Source organism: Triticum dicoccoides, chromosome 1B (genome assembly GCF_002162155.2).
Source record: "Triticum dicoccoides isolate Atlit2015 ecotype Zavitan chromosome 1B, WEW_v2.0, whole genome shotgun sequence".
NCBI lineage: Eukaryota > Viridiplantae > Streptophyta > Magnoliopsida > Poales > Poaceae > Triticum > Triticum dicoccoides.
In genome coordinates, this window is record NC_041381.1 from 452,838,543 (window position 1) to 452,858,284 (window position 19,742).

At 40.3% G+C, this 19,742-nt stretch overlaps 1 long non-coding RNA gene across 1 annotated transcript; it reads left to right on the forward strand.

The window, feature by feature from the left end:
- Positions 1-2,431: 2,431 nt before the first annotated feature.
- Positions 2,432-4,983, forward strand: LOC119306757. Its single transcript, XR_005149024.1, has 3 exons — positions 2,432-3,944; positions 4,037-4,120; positions 4,519-4,983. It is a non-coding gene; the product is annotated as an uncharacterized LOC119306757 (long non-coding RNA).
- The last annotated feature ends 14,759 nt before the right edge of the window (positions 4,984-19,742 follow it).

Consider the following 19,742-nt stretch of genomic DNA (forward strand, 5'->3'; position numbering starts at 1 on the left):
ACCACGTGCCGCCCTCCTCCTTCCCCGATGCCGGCCGCATGCCTCCACCACGCGCCGCCTTCCTCCTTCCCCTGTGCCGGCCACCTACATCCATCGCGCGGATCCCGTCGCAGCCCCAAAACCTGAACAGCACCGCCGCTGTCGTCCCGCACTAGATCGACCCACCGCTATCGCTCTACTCTCGTGTACACGCGGTTCAACGCCTCAGCCCCAGGCCGTTCACTACCTCGCCGGCCTGCGGCTCCTCCATGGATGCCTAGCTCCTCTACTAGAGCCACCGCGGCCCACGACAGCCCAAGGTGGCGGAGTTCGTTGCATCCATCAGTCCAACCCCATGGCTTCAGGGTGGCCGAGTTTTGTCGCGGCCGTCAGTTTGGACACCTACGTCACTGCGTGCCTTGCTACCACTGCCATTTTGCGTCACTACGTGCTCCGTCACCGGCCTCATGCGCACCGTGACCCCTGGCGCACTCCTTCCTCTCCATGATGTTGCTCGTGCCATCCCTGGCTTGATCTCCTGCTGCAGCGATGAGCTCCTGTACATTGCTGAAGTTCCGTACCTGACGGCACTAGAACAAGGATGCAGCAGCCAGGCTGGACCCCAGTTCGTGCCTCCCTCTCTCTCCCTTAGCTACATCATCACTATTGCAGTGCTGCTGATTGATTTCTTGTAGTGAACTGTGATGCTCTACTGATGGAGGGAAGTTTGGGAAACTGCACAAATATTGGTATTTGGAGTTATGAATTTGGTGCTCCGTAGGTGCCTGTTGGTATATGCAAGTGAGGGCCAGCATTTTTTCTTCAGATTCTTGTGTTTGTACAAGGGCTAAAAGTATTTAGTTGTACAAATTGAAATTCCACATAATCCTCTGACTGCAAGTTTTACTTGTGACTTTGATGCTTCGTAGGTGCTTAAAAGTATTTAGGTGGGTGGTCTGACACCGCTGCGTCCAGCAATCCAACACCGCCGCCGGAGGCCGTTCACTATCGCAATGCCTACTTTTGCCCGCGCCTCCTTCCTGGTTATCATGAGGTAAACCCTGCTCGAAATCTCTCTTCTCCATCTCCCGACGGCGAAGATCTCCGTGCCTCCTGTTTGAAACGACATTTTATTTCGAATTGAACTAGTGCCGCTTTGATTCAGACCTGGCGGAAGAAGGCAGAACCTCTGTCTTGTACGCAGTAATATTGCTCTCTCATCTCTCATCTCGTAGGCAGTAATATTGCTCTCTCATCTCTCATATTTTAGGCAGTAATATTTTGATGAATGTGTTACAAAACAAATGTCGTATTGACATTCCGTAGCTTAGAGAGAGTAGCACAGAGAAACGTTGTTGTGTTGTGGATGACAAAGAACACATGTGACAGGAAGTCTAGGTATTACTACATGGGGAGTACAAAATTACTTTTGCTGAGAGATCACGTGAATCATGACTTATCTCTTGTACTATTAATTTTATTTTCAAAACCAAACTTGTACTGGGTACATTAGTTCCGATAGTAGCTTCTCTTTCACAAATTTTACATAATCAAGCATTCTTGATGTGCTGCCTTTCTTCCAGATATATAGATTCAGTTTTAAATTCAATTCTCAAATCAGACAATCATAATTCTATTGCCAATTCTGAAACAAAGAAATGTTTGCGTAACAGTCCCATAAACAACACCAAAAACGAATCCCCATCCTTGGTAACTTGCTGGCTTTGATCTTCCAGGGCAGCATGAATGATCAGTACTCCCTTTAATCAATGTGCGCTCATCGAGCCATAGTAGCATCTCATTTGTCCTAAATTCTTCCACTCGCTAGAAACAAAGTCCCGGAATGGATGTGAACAGAGTATAATCCCATGGTTTTGCGAGAAATCGTACAATAAGAGTACCGTTCACTATATATTTTATCATCAGTTCAAAAATAATCACACAAAAAGTTCAATTTGTGTTATTGAAACAACTCAATTTATAAGTTTTATAGTATATGATAAGTGATGCATAGGGATGTTGCAACAGTTCGACTCTGAGAGCTAGTAAGTTCGACGAAAAAATAGCACAAGGCATGTCAGTTCGTGCAAAGCATATCAGTCTTTCAGTTCGTGAGCTCGTCAGTTCACCGATGGGATCCGCAGGTCAGCCCCTCATCTTACACAAATTACTCTTCAGTCTTCTATGAGTATTACTTCAACTACTGACTGAAATGTGTAGCTTGGACTGAAGTTTTAAAGATCTGATTTACTGCTTACCTGCCGCAGCTGCCAGGCGGTTCACAACCGCCACCCTAGTCAGTTCATCACTACCAATCGAGGCCGTTCGACGATGCAGCGTTGAGGTCGGTCAACAACGCAATGGTTAGAGTCTTTCTCTCTCTCTCTCTATCTCTCTTTTTCTTCTACCTGTATGAATGTTTCCTGACTTTTCTTGGCTTTGCCTCTTCTTAGCCTCTGTTTTTTGATTTGGAGACTGAACGAGTGCAGTTAGTCGAGGGATTTAATGTGCTGACCACTTAATATACATGGTTGGCAGGATCACTAGTATTTATGTTCTCAAGATATGAGAGACAAATCTTTATTGGAATGTTTGTATGATTGTGGCTGGTTAGAGTGTATGGTCTGGTGGAGATCATGCATATTATTTGCTTATGACACGATGTATATATATACTGTTAGAAGTTCTAGTACATATATTACAAAAATTCACTGATAAAAAATGTATCAGTTCATTATGTGTAGCACATGTTTAACACATATAATTACGAAAACAGTTACTTGAACTATATAAGAGTTAAGCTTACACTTGATTTTCAGTTCAAATTTTGCGTTCTTTTCAGTACATCAACTTTAATGTACAGAACATTGAGGAAATCCTGAAATATTATATGTGCACTCTACTTATTTTATTATGCTAACAAGAATTCAGCCCTGTTTGCTTATGTATGGTATTGAACTAACCATGTTGTGTTGTCGCTAAGTCTGAACTTGTGTTCACCTTATGTATTACAATGGCCATGGATGCGCCCAGCGAAGGACAACGACATGCAAAAAAACATACTAGTGCAGCTGCTTGCCTCCTCTTCATATTCCATACCAGAAAATATCCTTCTCCCCTCTGTTTTCTTAAGTAAGTTTTCATTAAAAGACCTGAGAATAGCAAGTAGAAGTTTGACAAAAGGACCTACATCAGTTCAACCGCAGAAAGATAACAAGTCCATGAGATGATCTATAATTAAGTTCAAAATTACTACATGGTTAATGTATTTAACATCAAGTCCTTGTATTACTACATGAGACTACATTCGTTCTCAGGAATTCTACTTCAGTTCAATTTCTAAATTTGGTTTAGTTTAATTCAGTTGAATATATTTGTGCCAATTTCTTCTTGTGATGCTTATACATAGCTGGAAATGCAGATGTTGTTGTTTTAGAATTTATCTTTCGGTATGGAATTAGGTGCGGTGTATAGTCAGTTAGTCACTGATGTTTATTTAGCTAGTTTGGTAGTACATGATAGTGGATGTCTCAAAAGTATTTGTATGGAATTAGGTGCGGTGTGCAGTCACTATTGCTCCATTTCATGTGTGAAAAAAACTTCCTTTTGTGCATGTCATCTGTTTGTAGAATATTTCCGAGGGAGGACACAAACAGTATACACATATATAATGTCAGTACTTAATAAGAAGAATAAAAAGTTCAATCTCAAAACTTTAAAAAGTTAAGCACATCAAGGTTCACAAATCTTGCTCAATAAGTACCTCAATTGACCCTAATTTTGAGCTACTAGGACACATCATGGTCTTTAGCTATCACATCTCATTTTTCATTTATATTTTCAGATCCTAAGGAACTGTTGTTGTCGCTGGTCGTTGCTGTCGGAGCCGTAGCGTGTCGACAAGATCCTGTAGAGCCATGAGCTGTGTATCCGGCAAGCCGGCTGCCGGTCATGGTTCCACAAAGGTAATCGACCGACCACCTCACACAATGAAATGCATGCTAATTAATTCCCCCGGAACCACCATTGCTAACCTGATTCTTCTTTTTCTCGATAGGAAACAAGAGGGAGCGGCGGCACTGAGACCGAGGGAGACGCACACAGGCTAGACCCCCTGTGTAGAACGATTGAATTCTTTGAAGTGAGTAAATTCAGATTTTTTTTAATCTTGTTCATTCTGTACAAAAGTTTGGCCTTTTGGAGGTTCAAAATATAATGTCAGTGCAGTACAGGCTTCTGGTTGAGAAAGTAATTGAAAATGTGTAGTTCATCAGTTCATAGATAAGCAAATCTATGAGTGCATGCATCCGTTCTATAATGTCAAAACCAAGTCAATACTCAATAATGTCAATTTTGTGATGCATCTTCTTTCCATTGTGGAACTGCTAGAGTTTGGGCCAAGGAATAGGAAAATAGGTTTACTTTGAGTGGGTTTTACAAGTAGAACCGTTCAGACTTCACTTGAACTTATAATATCATTGTTTATATTGTATTTTTTTAGCATTCTTCCAACCCTGTTAACAACATCTTTTTGAACAGTGTTTTTAGGTGCTTCTGTTTGCAAACCTGGAAATGGATGTTGGGCCAACCACAAGGAAATGCCACCAGGTAGGGCGCGAGACGGCTGCCAAGCGCGACATGAGCCTTTCCGACCCCATTTCCAGGTGCAGCGCCAGGGATCTCACTGTGGGGTGCGCGAAGGCACTAGCGACTCTGCTTCCATTTCTCTTCAAAAGTTCTGCTAACCAATTAGCCACTAATGAGATGACTTTGCTTCCAACTAGCCACTGAAAGTTGTGGCCATTTAATGTCACCTTCTACATTTAAGATAGGTCAAACTGTAACCTTCCAATGTTACCGTTTGCTGGCTTAAGATGCTTTATGTTTTGTTGATCTACAGAGTGGCTATCTGAGAGCTATGTTGAACTTTCTTATTATAGTTTATACTTCTTTAAAAAACCGAGTTGATTCTAAATGTGTTTTCCTCACCAGTTCTAAAAATCCCAGAGCATCCGTCCAACTTTGTATCAGGATATACTATGTTGCTTCTTCGATTTCTGTATGGTTTTGTACTGACTGCTCTCTCCTGCCTATTTTGGTTGATGTTCACGAATGGACAAAAAATGTATTGGAAATGTTCTATTATTACTAGCATATAAGTACAGAAAAAAATTCAACACGATGCCCCAGATAAGTTTGAAAAAAAGCTCAAACAAAAAACCATCCAAATTCAAAATGGTAAAAGTTCAAGTGGTAAAATGAGAGAAGTCTAGAATATCATCGCAAAACAATGTTGAGTTCAAAAGAAAACAGAAAATTTATACTGAAAATACAGAGTAAAGTCTAGTATGTGAAAACACGCTCAGTACAAAACCATACATACATTCGTTCAAATACTCTTTTTCCCGAACATATATTCATCCGTTCTATAAAGGAAAAATGGTTGAATTAAAAATATTGATCAATACAAGTTAATAATGATGGTCCGTTCGGAATAAAAGAAATGAAAGAAATTCAACTTGTAAAAGTTCAAGCAAAAAGAAATCCCATGCAATCCAAAAGAGAAAAGTACAAGTCGTAAAATAAGAGAAGTCCAAAACATTGTTGTAAAAAATGTTTAGTTCAAAAAAAATGAAAAAAATATAATTCAGTTCGATGATATAAATCATGCAAGTACAGGGGCAATGATACAATAAACCGCTAAAAACTTACGAGCAAAAATATTACCCAAAATAGACAAAGCCTAGTTAGTAAAAACATGCTTAGTACAAACCCATGCAAACATCAGTTCAAGTACTATTTTTTGGAGACTTTCAAAATTACTCTCCGAAGAATGCATCAGTACAAACGCATACGTAGATCAATACAAGTACTCTGTTTTTTCTAACGGAAAAACAGCACGACCGGTCTCATCGTAATCCAAATTACTCTTCAACGGCTGCAAATATGAGAAAACGTTCAACATGACTAAGTTTCGCATTTTTGATACCTATCCAACGGTATATTATTTGCCCCATTTCGACAAACTTTTAAAAAAAATTGCATTCGAAATCTAATTTGACTGTATTCGAATTCGTTTTTAAACCGTAAGGAATTAGAAAAACATTTCAATACTAAAAAGTTGTGCATTTTCCGTAGCTTTTCAACGCCGTATCATTTGTGTCAATCCGACAAACCATTTGCAAAAAATCGCGAAAATATGTTTCACCCAGAATTTCACCATTTTTCAAATTACTTTTAAATCATATAGAATTAGAAAAAATAATACATATATGGAAGATGCGGATTTTCACAAGCTTTCCAACGACATCTTATTTGCTCAATTCCGACAAACCGTTCGAAAATTGTGTCCAAAATACGATTCACGTTTTCGGTTTTGAAAAAAAATGGTTTTTCCAAAACTGCTCTTAAACCATAATGATTTTGCAAAAACGTTCAATATACTTGAAACATGGTTGTCAAGAGCTTTCCAATGATATATTACACGCCCCGTTCCGACAAAAAAATTACAAAAAGTTTTTGAACTAAAGAAGACGATCTGTTAAATACAACTGAAAGCATCGGTTCAACCGCTTCGAAAACATAAGTACAACCACCTGAAATGTTCAGTTCAAAAAGGGTAACAGAATAATATTCTGTTACACGTAAGAGAATGGCCCAGATGTATATATATATGCCATGTTGTGTTATTTGAAGTCCATGATAAGTACTAGCACGCTAGCATGCTATACCTTTGGGTGCCATATTCATGCACTGTAGCATACTTGTTTCATGCCGTCAACATGCCATCATATTAACTCTAATCATGTATATCCCAGTCTTTCATTGTCCCTATCTGTGTTATAAAGTTGCTTTTCACATTGATCATATTGGTTTAATCTTGATGCCTATGAACTTGAACCTTAATTATATTTGAAGTATGTCATATGTACTTGAAGTGCATATCAAGTTTGTGCTCATATAGTTCTTGTAGCATGTTGTTTTGATGATTGCGATGTGCTTAGTTGTTGTTTTAGGCAGATTGTTGTTATATCTTGTTTTGAGTGTATGTGTTGAATCGTTGCTCCGTGTTCATCCTGTTCTATATGAAACTTGCTTGGTTTTGCATGTAGTTTCATCATGTCATGTTGCATCCTTGATTTGAGCATGTATGCTTGATGTTTGAATGCATTTTTGCATCAATGCCATGTTTAACTTGTTTTGCTCATATCTTCTAGGCCGTAGCTCCGAATTAAATGAACATTATATGTAACTTGATTAGAAAAACGTATAGATCATCATGGAGCATGATAACTCGTTGTTTAACCACTTCAACATAATGTGTTATTCACATCTAGACCGGTTTCTAAATTTTCATATGAGGACTTACCGAAATTGTTCTATGTTGTTTCCGGCCTAATTTAAACTTGCTTTGATGTGGGGTTCTTGTATGCATCATCTCTTGCCATGAGTAGCATCATGTAGCCGTTTTATGCATCATACTTGGTTGTGCATCACGTCTTGTTCATGGTTGTGTGTTTACCGTGTTGTTTGCTTCTTTCTGGTTGTGTTTCTTCTCGATAGTTCCTCTTTCATTACGATCATGAGGATTCGTTCGACTATGCTTGGTTCGTCAATGCCCATTCGTCTTCTTCATGGACTCGTTCTTCTTCCTAGCGGGATTTCAGGCAACATGACCATCACCTTGGATCTCATTACTATCTTAACTATGCTAGTTGTCTTGATGATGTCGCTATGTCGCGCTACCTACCACTTGTTTATCAAGCCTGCCAAATTGCCATGAAATAGCCTCTAACCTTTTTCACCATCCTACTATGTTACCGCTTTGCTCAGCCCCTCTTATAGCGTTGCTAGTTGCAGTTGTAGTTGCATGTTGTTCCATGTTGGAACATGGATATCTTGGGATATCATAATATCTCTTATTTAATTAATGCATCTATATACTTGGTAAAGGGTGGAAGGCTCGGACTATTGCCTGGTGTTTTGTTCCACTCTTGCCACCCTAGTTTCCGTCATACCGGTGTTATGTTCCTTGATTTTGCGTTCCTAACATGGTCGGGGTTTATGGGGCCCCCTTGTTTCTTCGTCTAAAGTAAAGCTTTCCCGAGGAGGTCCAACATTGGTTTTACCATTTGCCTTATAACAACTAAAACTTGCATAGGGACCGGCTAGCGCCCGAGGTCTCTTAATCAACCTCAGGATAATGCTCCTCATGAGTGTTGGTCCACCTACCTAGCAGTCGGCGGTGCCGCCTCGGGGCAACTCGATGGTATTTTGGCTATCGTCCACTAGGAATAGACGGATGAGTCCGTAGATAGAGAGCGCGCGGCTCTGGACGGATCTGACTCACCGGGAGATCTCCTTGGGATAGTTTTCCTTTCTTCGAAGAGCTTGTGCACCGGGTTTCCGAGGTTACTCGGGGTGTCCCGCAATGGAGGATTGTCTCCGCGGATCGTGAGCTTGTCGTGGGCTAAGTTGGGACACCCTTGCAGGGTTTAAACTTTCGAGAGCCGTGCCCGCGGTTATGTGGCAGACAGGAGTTTTTAATATCCGGTTGTAGAGAACTTGACACCAGATCCGAATTAAAATACACCAACCGCGTGTGTAACCGTGACCGCCTCTTTTTGAGTAAGTTCAAGAAGAGAACACGGTGGGGTTATGTTTGAACGTAAGTAGTTCAGGATCACTTCTTGATCATTACTAGTTTGCGACCGTTTGCATAGTTTCTCATCTTATTCTTGTACTCGTAAGTTAGCCACCATACAAGGCTTAGTCGCTTGCTGCAACCTCACCACTTATCCATTCCATACCCATTAAGCTTTGCTAGCCTTGATACCCATGGTAATGGGATTGCTGAGTCCTCGTGGCTCACAGATTACTACAACAACAGTTGCTGGTATAGGTAATGCAATGATCTGACGCGAGTGCGATGCTTGCTCGTTTTGGAGTTCTTCTTCTACTTCTTCTTTGATTGAGGGATAGGTTCCTGGTCAGCAGCCTGGGCTAGTAGGGTGGATGTCATTTGAGTTTCTGTTTGTGTTTCATTCATAGTCGGATGTTGCTCTTATGTATGATGTTGTTATATTCATGTGGCATTGTATGCCTTTGTATGTATCCCCATGTATCATGTAATGGTACGATGTAATGATATTCACCTTGCAAAAGCATCTTCAATATGAGGCTCTATCCTTGGTGGGACCTTCGAGTTCCTCTCAAATAGGATCGCATATTGGGCGTGGCACGCATCATCATATTCCTCATGTGGATATGGAGTCAATTCCCTGCTTTCGGCCTATATTGGATGTTCTTCACAATGATGGACTACTCAACTTCTGCTCTGACGTCTGCGACTGGAATGGAGAGCTTATTCTTCAATTTTATACTACAGTGCATTTCTCAGGAAGCGTTGACGACATTGCAACATGGGCTCTGGAGTGTATGAGTGAAGACACTCATTACAAAGCACCTATTGACAAACTTCTTCATGCTCTTCCAGTTGATCCATCCCATGAAGAAGCCAAGAAAAATTATGAAGAACCTGAACTACCACATCACCTAATGGAAGTGCTTATGAAGCCATTGGCTGAAGGGGAAGCTCCAAGGACAACCTTCCTTGTGAAGGATTTGCTATATGTGCCAAGAACAATCTATCACATTCTGTCCAAGACCCTCAGTCCCGTCAAAGTTCACAACCCCAATACCGAAGAAGTTGTGGGAGTTATGAAGAATCTATTGTTTCACATCATTCAGGGTACACCCATCAACATTCATGATTTCTTCATGAGGACTTTGGTTACAGTGGCATAGTCAACTTTTGACCTAAAGCCGTATGCTCCATGGATCATGAGATTCATCATATCCCGGTCTTTAATTCACTACAAGGCTGATCATCAAAATCATTTAAGCTATCTGCCCGAAGTTGAAGTTCTTCAGAGCACTCTCTCTATAGTTCCTGACAAGGGAAAGGCTGTAATTGATTAAAGAATTCGTCCCGTTATGGAGAATTCTGACAGTCTATCTCCAATTCAACTGCTGATGAAACTACCAGCCAGGACACTGCTGCAAAAGCTTCAAGACCATCTTCTTCACCTGAAGCACCACGTGTCATGACGGACCGTGAGTTACTCATAAGCTTGCACCAGAAAGTTGACAAGAATCATTGATGGGTTAAGCATCACTTTGCTGCTATTCAAGCCAACATGACAGTGACACATAGCACCATAAGAAAAAACCGCTATTATGCCCACGAAATATTTGACCGCACTTAGGCCATACTCTCGCACCTCAAGACAGATAAAGAACTTGCTGCTATGGACTTTCAAATGAACTTTGATTGGGACGATCTGGCCAGGAAAAGTTCAAGAAAACTCAAGTTCCTCCTCTTATGCCGAGCTCAGAGTCTTCAGCACGCACCACTGATGAAAATGAAGTTGTTGAAGATACTACTGCTGGTCCATCTGCTTCGTGCGACCCCTACAACGTTGGTGCTCCTTCGTCTTCACCATGATGATTTTCTTCAAGGGTGTTAGTCCTTAGCTTTGCCTCCTTTTGGTCATTTGATGACAAAGGGGGAGAAGGTTAGTCTTCAAGCAGGTTTATATATGTTTTTTTGCTTAAGTTGCAACTCTTGAACTCTATTTGATTCGCTCTTTGATGAGTTGTAACTTTATAACTGTTGGCCGTTTGATGCTTTTGCTACCCTTGATACACATGCTCTGATCTTAAATATATATGCTCAAGCATGCACAATTTCATTAGACACCAATTTTCATCATGCATTCATATTCTTTAAATATCTTATGATCATGCATGATTGGATTCAAAATACAGGGGGATATCTCCACAACTTCAACCTGCCATGTGCATTTTCAATCCAAAGCAAATTCTTCATATGCACATCTCCAGGGGGAGTTCCTCGGTATCTTGTAACCTATTTCTTCATACTCTGCACCTACACTTCAATTATTTTACTCTAGTTGAAAGCCTAACAAATTTGTAATCAATCACCAAAAAGGGGGAGACTTTAAGTGCATCAACCCACCTTAGTGGTTTTGGAGTATTGAAGACAAATGGGTTGATGAACTAATGTGTTTGTGAGTGTACACAGGAAATATAGTCCCTGGAGATTTGGTTTAACACATGGAAGACGACCCCTAAAAATGGATTTCTTCAAAGGGAGAATTTGGTGATGAAAATGGTATGACCTTTGAAGAAATTGATGTGAAGATTGGAAACTTGAAAACTTTGTTTTTCTAGTTTCTCTCTTCTTATTTGAGTCATGGGAAAACTGTACTGTTAAAGGGGGTCTAGGTGAATCAAAGTTCACATTCCAAAGTGATGCTCAAACCTAAACTTATACAAGCCGCTTCATCTGTTCATTTGCTAGTGACAGTGACGAAGTTCATCTGTTCGCTGACGAATTTGGTCACGCTGAGGAGTTAGGATTTCGCTAGTGCCATCTACCTAAAAGTGAGGAAATTGAGTGCCCCATCAAATTTGAGAGTTTGAATTCCGACCATTGCTCCACCGCGAGCAAGCTATCAAGTGGATCCTTATCCTCGCAATGGTCGAATCAGAGAAGGGAATTTATGACAATTCATGTCAAGTTGCCCCTGGGTATAAATAGCCACCCCCACAACCACTTGTTGGTTGGCTGCCCGAGAGAACTTGACGCTTGTCATTTCAGAGAAAACCATCCTCTGACGACTTTGAGAGAATCCTAAGTGAGGAAAAACCCTGCGCCAAAGTGATTAAGCATTGATACGTCTCCGTCGTATCTACTTTTCCAAACACTTTTGCCCTTGTTTTGGACTCTAACTTGTATGATTTGAATGGAACTAACCCGGACTGACGTTGTTTTCAGCAGAACTGCCATGGTGTTGTTTTTTGTGCAGAAAATAAAGATTCTCAGAATGTCCTGAAACTCCACGGAACACCTTAGAAAAAATAAAGAAAAATCCTCGCAAAAGATGAAGACCAGGGGGGCCACACCCTGTTCACGAGGGTGGGGAGCGCCCCCCCCTGGGCGTGCCCCCCTACCTTGTGGGCCCCCTGGTGGCCCTCCGACGCCAACTCCAACTCCATATATTGGCTTTCGGGGAGAAAAAAATCAGAGAGAAGAAATCATCACGTTTTACGATACGGAGCCACCGCCAAGCCCTAATCTCTCTCGGGGGGCTGATCTGGAGTCCGTTCAGGGCTCTAGAGAGGGGGATTCATCACCGTCGTCATCATCAACCATCCTCCATCACCAATTTCATGATGCTCACCGTCGTGCATGAGTAATTGCATCGTAGGCTTGCTGGACGGTGATGGGTTGGATGAGATTTATCATGTAATCGAGTTAGTTTTGTTAGGGTTTGTTCCCTAGTATCCATTATGTTCTGAGATTGATGTTGCTATGACTTTTTTGTGCTTAATGCTTGTCACTAGGGCCCGAGTGCCATGATTTCAGATCTGAACCTATTATGTTTTCATGAATATATGTGTGTTCTAGATCATATCTTGCAAGTCTATAGTCACCTACTATGTGTTATGATCCGGCCACCCCGAAGTGACAATAATCGGGACCACTCCCGGTGATGACCATAGTTTGAGGAGTTCATGTATTCACTATGTGCTAATGCTTTGTTCCGGTTCTCTATTAAAAGGAGGCCTTAATATCCCTTAGTTTCCAATAGGACCCCGCTGCCACGGGAGGGTAGGACAAAAGATGTCATGCAAGTTCTTTTCCATAAGCACGTATGACTATATACGGAATACATGCCTACATTACATTGATGAACCAGAGCTAGTTCAGTGTCACCCTATGCTATGACTGCTACATGATGAACCACATCCGGCATAATTATCCATCGCTAATCTGGTGCCTACGAGTTTTCCATATACTGGTTTACACTTATTTACTTTTCCGTTGCTACTATTACAATCACTACAAAATACCAAAAACATTACTTTTACTGTCTTTACTTTTGTTACCGTTACCACCACTATCATATTACTTTGCTACTAAACACTTTGCTGCAGATACTAAGTTTCCAGATGTGGTTGAATTGACAACTCAGCTGCTAATACTTGAGAATATTCTTTGGCTCCCCTTGTGTCAAATCAATAAATTTGGGTTGAATACTCTACCCTCGAAAACTGTTGCGATCCCCTATACTTGTGGGTCATCAAGACTATTTTCTGGCACCGTTGTCGGGGAGCATAGCTCTATTCTTTGAGTCACTTGGGATTTATATCTGCTGGACACTATGAAGAATTTGAAAGATGATCGAACTACTATTTTGCCCTCAACTACGAGGGGAGGTAAGGGATTGCCATCTAGCCTTGCACTAGATTCTCCTTCTGTTATGAGTAAGTTTGCGACACCTAAACCTACTACGGCTATTGATTCTGATATGTCGCATGTTATTGATGATGCCACTTCTGCTATGCATGATACTTATGATGAAACTACTTCTCTGCTTGATACTACTGTGCCACTTGGTGAATATCTTGATGAGCAAATTGCTATGTCTAGAGAAAGAGAAATTATTGAACCTGAACACGATGATGTTAGGGATGATGAACCAATGCCTGCTATTCCTGAGGGTTATCTTTTTGATGCTGAACCTTCTGCAACTATTTTTGCTTGCCAGGATAGACGTGAACTTAAGAGGTTGCTAATTAAATGGAGTAAAGAATCTTTTAGAGGTAGAATGAAACCCGACCCTGCTTTTGCTACTTCACCTATCTGTGTTCTTGATCAGGACTATTATGATTTTTTTGTTGTTCCTGACATAATTACTTTGGTTGAATCTGATCCTTTTTATGGCTATGAATCTGAAACTGTTGTGGCACATCTTACTAAGTTAAATGATATAGCTGCCCTGTTTACTAATAATGACAGATCACGCTACCTTTATTTACTTAAGATATTTCCGTTCTCATTAAAGGGTGATGCTAAGATATGGTATAACTCTCTTGATCCTGGTTGTGTGCAAAGTCCCCAGGATATGATTTATTACTTCTCTGCTAAACATTTCCCTGCTCATAAGAAACAAGCTGCTTTGAGGGAAATATACAATTTTGTGCAAATTGAAGAAGAGAGTCTCCCACAAGCTTGGGGGAGGCTTCTCAAGTTACTTAATGCTTTGCCTGATCATCCTCTTAAGAAACCTGAAATATTTGATATCTTTTATAATGGACTAACTGATGCTTCTAGAGATTACCTGGATAGTTGTGCTGGTTCTCTTTTCAGGGAAAGAACACCGGATGACGCTGAAATTCTATTGAATAATATGTTGGCTAATGAAAATAATTGGGCACCTCCTGAGCTACCTCCTGAGCCAGTTCCTGAGCCAATTACTGAGCCTATTCCTAAACCAACTCCGAAGAAGAGAGGTGTTATATTTCTCAGCCCCGAAGATATGCAAGAGGCAAAGAAATCTATGAAAGAAAAAGGTATTAAAGCTAAAGATGTTAAGAATCTACCTCCTATTGAAGAAATACATGGTCTTAATTTACCGCCTGTTGAAGAAGTATATGATCTCAATTACTTATTTAATGAAGAACCTCCCGATATCTCGACACAGGTAGTAAAGGTAAATTCTCTCTATAGATGTGATAAAGCTGAAGTCCCTCCTACTAAAATTGCTAGTCAGTGCTTGGATGAGTTTGATGACTTTATGTTTAAGCAAGATGACTTTAATGCTTATTTTGGTAGACAATTAAAACAGAATACCTTTATGATTAAACGCTTGGGTGATTATATGGCTGATATTAGATGTGAACTTAAACTTGTTAGCAAGCATGCTTCTATGGTTACCACTCAAGTAGAACAAGTACTTAAAGTTCAGAAAGAAGTGCTTGATGAAATGAATAGTAAGAAAAATGATTATGCTGTTAGAGTGGCTACTAGAACTGATAGAATGACTTAGGAACCTTTGTATCCTGAAGGACACCCTAAGAGAATCGAGCAAGATTCTCAGAGAAACAATATTGATATACCTAGTTCTTCTAAAAGGAAGAAAAAGAAAAATGATAGGACTTTGCAAACTTCTAGTGAACCTATCGCTGAGTCACCTGAGAATCCGAATGATATCTCTATTTCTGATGCTGAAACACAATCAGGTGATGAACATGAACCTAGTGATAATGTTAATGATAATGTTCATGTTGATGCTCAACCTAGTAATGATAATGATGTAGAAGTTGAACCTGCTGTTGATCTTGATAACCCACAATCAAAGAATCAACGATATGGTAAAAGAGATTTTGTTGCTAGGAAACATGGTAAAGAAAGGGAACCATGGGTTCAGAAACCCATGCCTTTTCCTCCGAAACCATCCAAGAAAAAGGATGATGAGCATTTTGAGCGCTTTGCTGAAATGATTAGACCCATCTTCTTGCGTATGCGATTAACTGATGTGCTCAAAACAAATCCTTATGCTAAGTATATGAAGGATATTATTACTAATAAAAGAAAGATACCTGAAGCTGAAATTTCCACCATGCTTGCTAATTATACTTTTAAGGGTGGAATACCAAAGAAACTTGGAGATCCCGGAGTGCCTACTATACCATGCTCCATTAAAGGAAATTATTTTAAAACTGCTTTATGTGATCTTGGAGCCGGTGTTAGTGTCATGCCTCTCTCTTTATATCGTAGACTTGACTTGAATAAGTTGACACGTACTGAAATATCTTTACAAATGGCTGATAAATCAACTGCTATACCTGTCGGTATTTGTGAGGATGTGCCTGTTGTAGTTGCAAACGTTACTATTTTAACGGACTTTGTTATTCTTGATATTCCCGAGGATGATAGTATGTCTATCATTCTTGGAAGACCTTTCCTTAATACTGCAGGGGCCGTTATTGATTGCACCAAAGGCAATGTCACTTTTCATGTTAATGGCAATGACCACACGGTACATTTTCCGAGGAAACAACCTCAAGTTTATAGTATCAACTCTATTGGAAAAGTTCCATTGATTATATTTGGAGGTTTCAAATTTCCTCTCCCTACTGTCAAGAAAAAGTATGATATTCTTATTGTTGGGGATTTTCATATCCCCGTTGAGGAAACTTAGTGCCATTCGAAATTTCTCCAGTTCCGGGATTATTCGGAATGAGTTTGTTAACAAGACTTGATCAACCTTGTTAGTGGGTTCATTTTGATGATCACGAGATGGATGAAACTAGAAGTACAACTTTCTGTACCCTCTTTATATTTTCTATTATTTAGTAGAAATAAAGTAAAATAATATTTTTCTGTCTGTTTCCTGACTTATCCGTGCAATATAAAAATATCCTGAAAATAAAAGTCCTCAGAATGCCATGCCAATTTAATATGATTTTTTTGGGAATATTTGAGAATTTACTATGCAAAAATTACTACGGGGGAGCTGCCACCTAGCCACGAGGGTGGAGGGCGCGCCCTACCCCCTGGGCGCGCCCCCTGCCTCGTGGGCCCATGGTGGCCCTCCTCCACTTATTCTTGCACCCATCTTTTCTTTCTCTGCCTCACACAAACATGAAAAACCAACTCAAGCACGAGTTCCAGCCCCCGTTACTGTGATTTTCGATCTCCTTGCTCAAAGCATCTCTCTCAAACCTGCTTGGGGAGATTGTTCCTTGGTATGTAACTCCTCCATTGGTCCAATTAGTTTCTGTTCTAGTGCTTTATTCTTTGCAAATTTGTGTTGCATAGGTGACCATGTTCTTGAGCTTGCATGTCAAATTCATATGGTTCCAAGTAGTTCCAATGCTTTATATAGTCCCTAGGCACTTGTGGGAGTTGTTGCTATCAATTTTATTGAAGTTGGTTCACTTTTATTTGAAGTTACTAAAATTTCAGAAATTTTTCGGAGGAAACAATATGCTTAGGAGGATGTTCCAAGGTGGTCCTTCAAGGAAGAAAGGTCCCAGGCTTGCAATACGTGATGCTGACGAGGAACCACCAAGAGACGCTCCTGTGAGGCCCTGTGAATGGCCATCGGAAAATTTTATGAATCAAGTGGGAATCAAAGAAGAATTTAGCGCATATTTGAGTAACGCCAGTCTTGAGGACTTTGAAGCTGACAAATGCCCCCAGTATCATGATCTCACAAGTTCATTTGCGAGGAGGTTTGAGGTTTCAACTTCGCGAAATTCTCCTTCAGTCATGTTTGACCTTTATGACAAATCTTATACCATGGACTTAGAGGATTTTACTTCTGCTTGCAAACTTCCATCTTGGGGTAATGTCAGGGATCCCCCTAAATCCGAATATAGAGACTTTCTTGCTAGAATAACTGTGGGGGAATCTAGAGATATAACACAAGACACTTTAGGGAGCATTCACTTTCCTGCTATACATTATTTTGCTCTTTTCATAGGTAGATGTATAAATGCTAAGGATGAAGCATGCCACATGTGTGTCCCTGATCTCAGTATTCTCAGGAGTGCTGTGTTAGGAGACCAATCTTATCATTTGGGAGCCATTGTAGCTCGCAGGTTGCATCAGAATAGACATAGCGGAGATTTCTTTGGAGGAATTATGCAACCCCTTTAGCTAATTTTCTTGAGGTAGACATTCGTGAGGGTGACATGGAGTTACCCCCTTCTTATTTATATTTTGATTCTATGGTTTCCCACCAGTTTGTTGAGAGGACTGAACCACCTCTCCAGTATCGACTAATCTTTGACAGACGTCGTGTAGTCCATATTGCTCTTCCTGCTCCTGCTTTCTTTGATTCACAGGAAAAAAGAAGATATATTATTACCAGAGAGGAGGCAGATGAGTACGAAAGGAGAGTGGAGGCTGCTCGACTCCATGCTACAGCTCAGGTGGCGATAGCCGCTCCATCACAGTATGACCCCAGCTTCACCTACGGATATTCCGCCAGGCCATCCCTGGCAATAGACCAACTTAGGCCAAAATCCTAAGCTTGGGGGAGTACGTATTTCCCACCGACATTACATTTATGTTCACACACACTTATTGCTAGATGTCGGTGCTCATACTTTTTCACTGTAATATCCATGTTAGTTTAAATTTCTTTTTCTAGCTCTCTTCTTGTGTGTTTTATAAACTTTAAGAAAAACCAAAAAAAATATTAGTTAGTTTACTTTTCATGCTTGTAGTAGAATTAAAAAGAAAACCCCAAAAATACTTCCCGTTCTTTTTACTTGTTGGGAGCTTTCCCATGTAAATAGTTTTTATTTCGTTTCCTTTCTTTGGGGGTCGAGAAGACTATATTGAAAATGCTTAGTGGCTCTTATATGCACGATTGATTATTTAAACTCAGAGCCCATATTACTTGTCTTCTCTCTTGAGTTGAATGCTTGCAGATTCCAGCTTAGTCCAATGCACATGCACTCTTATTATTATATACATCGTTCGGTCGTGCAAGTGGAAGGCAATGATGATGATATATGATGGACTTATTGAGAAGAGAAAAGTTGGTATGAACTCGACCTCTCTTGTTTTTGTAAATATGATGATTCATCATTCTTGATTCAGCTATTATGAAGTAAATATATTTGCAATGACATTTAGAGATTATAGTTGCTTGTGCCATGCTTGACTAGCTATGAGTTATAATGGTTAACCTTGAGTGCCAACATGCTATTAGAATAATTATGATGTGGTATGATGGGGTGGTATCCTCCTTTAAATGCATTGAGTGACTCGACTTGGCACATGTTCACGCATGTAGTTGAATCCAATCAACATAGCCTTCACGATATTTATGTTCATGGTGGATTATATCCTACTCATGCTTGTACTCGGTGTGAATTGATTTTAATGCATGTTTACAACTGTTGTCGCTCTCTCAGTTGGTCACTTCCCAGTCTTTTGTTAGCCTTCACCTATTCTAAGCGGGAATACTGCTTGTGCATCCGAACTCCTTAAACCCCAAAGTTATTCCATATGAGTCCACTATACCTACCTATAAGCGGTATTTACCTGCCGTTCCAAGTAAATTTTTATGTGCCAAACTCTAAACCTTAAAATAAACATTCTGTTTTGCATGCTCGAATAGCTCATATGTCAACTAGAGCTGCTCTTATCTTCCATGTTAGGCGGGTTATTCTCAAGAGGAGTGGACTCCGCTCCTCATTCACGAGAAAATGGCTGGTATCCAGGATGCCCTGTCCCATGCTTTGTGCAAACTAAATCAAAATAACTGCAAACAAAACTCCCCTTGGGACCCATTGAATGTTGGAGGCACTCATTGTTTCGAGCAAGCTTGTGGAGGAAAGGGAGTATAAACTTGACCATTCTGTTTGAGAACCGCCTATAATCTGTTTAGCATGGAAGATATCGTCGTCTTTTAGTTGTTATGTTGACAATGAAAGTATGCCGCTCAGAATATAATTTATCTCTATTTCAAAACCGAGCTCTGGCACCTCTACAAATCCCTGCTTCCCTCTGCGAAGGGCCTATCTATTTACTTTTATGTTGAGTCATCACCCTTATTAAAAAGCACCCGCAGGAGAGCACACTGTCATTTGCATTCATTATTATTGGTTTATATTGGGTATGACTTGACTGGATCTCTTTTACCATGAATTACAATGTTTAGTCAGTCCTTGATTTTAAAGGTGCTCTGCATTTATGATTTGCGGTCTCAGAAAGGGCTAGCGAGATACCATTTTGTTATATCATGTTATGATTATTTTGAGAAAGTGTTGTCATCCGAGTTTTGCTATTATGGCTCGCTAGCTGATTATGCTATTGATATGAGCAATTGTGAGACCTACGTGTCATTGTGAGTATGGTTAGTTCATAA